This window comes from Hemiscyllium ocellatum, chromosome 21 (genome assembly GCF_020745735.1).
Source record: "Hemiscyllium ocellatum isolate sHemOce1 chromosome 21, sHemOce1.pat.X.cur, whole genome shotgun sequence".
Lineage (NCBI taxonomy): Eukaryota > Metazoa > Chordata > Chondrichthyes > Orectolobiformes > Hemiscylliidae > Hemiscyllium > Hemiscyllium ocellatum.
This window is the reverse complement of record NC_083421.1, coordinates 29,849,004-29,850,175: the sequence shown is the minus strand read 5'-3', so window position 1 is coordinate 29,850,175 and position 1,172 is coordinate 29,849,004. Positions and strand designations below refer to the sequence as shown.

Genomic DNA, 1,172 nt, shown 5'->3' with positions numbered 1-1,172 from the left:
AGGATTAATTATTTTTAGGAGAACTACTGAAAAGTAACCAAAGGCATTGGTGAAGTAGCAGTGTGTTGCAGCTTGAGAGAACTCTGAGCTATTCTTAACTGTGTTTAAATTCATGCCCAAATTGAAAGATAATTGCCTGAGCTCTTAACATTTCTGCTCTCACTTCTTTCTGTATCCTTGGGTACATTGCAAACTTTCCTGGTCCCTTATCAACTTTATGTCCTGACATCTTACCCAATACTAGCCCCTTATCAATTTTCAACCCTTCTAGTGACTGTGTTTCCTTTCCTGTTACCAGAATCTGTCAGGTAGGTAAAGGCAAATCCAAAATATTATTAAACAACTCAGTCAGGCAGGTCTCTTCTCTTTGCCTACGGCCATACTAGTCTGAAAATGCCCGATCTCATATGATCTCGGAAGCTAAGCAGACTCAGGCCTGGTTAGTACTTGGATGGGAGACCGCCTGGGCATACCCGGTGCAGTAGGCTTTTAAAAAGGGGCGGCACGGTGGCACAGTGGTTAGCACTGCTGCCTCACAGCGCCAGGGACCTGGGTTCAATTCCCACCTCAGGCGACTGACTGTGTGGAGTTTGCACGTTCTCCCTGTGTCTGCGTGGGTTTCCTCCGGGTGCTCCGGTTTCCTCCCACAGTCCAAAGATGTGCAGGTCAGGTGAATTGGCCATGCTAAATTGCCCATAGTGTTAGGTAAGGGGTATATGTAGGGGTAGGGGTATGGGTGGGTTGCGCTTCGGCGGTTCGGTGTGGACTTGTTGGGCCGAAGGGCCTGTTTCCACACTGTAAGTAATCTAATCTAATCTAATAAGAAGTTCTCCGCTCAAACGTGCAATCCCCTTATTGGACTTTAATTGGCCCTAGATTAGATTACCGACAGTGTGGAAACAGGCCCTTTGGCCTAACCAGTCCACACCGACCCTCCAAAGAGTAACCTACCCAAACCTATTTTCCTCTGACTAACGCACTTAACACCATGGAACAATTTAGTATGGCCAATTCACCTGACCTGAACATCTTTGGACTGTGGGAGGAAACTGGAGCACCTGAAGAAAACCACGCAGACACAGGGAGAATGTGCAAACTCCACACAGACAGTCGCCCGAGGCTGGAATCAAACCTGAGACCCTGGTGCTGTGAGGTAGCAGTGCTAACCCCTA

At 47.8% G+C, this 1,172-nt stretch overlaps 1 non-coding gene across 1 annotated transcript; it reads left to right on the top strand.

Annotated features, from left to right (window-relative positions):
• Nucleotides 1–369: 369 nt before the first annotated feature.
• Nucleotides 370–488, top strand: LOC132826032 (5S ribosomal RNA). Its single transcript, XR_009645846.1, has one exon. It is a non-coding gene; the product is annotated as a 5S ribosomal RNA (ribosomal RNA).
• The last annotated feature ends 684 nt before the right edge of the window (nt 489–1,172 follow it).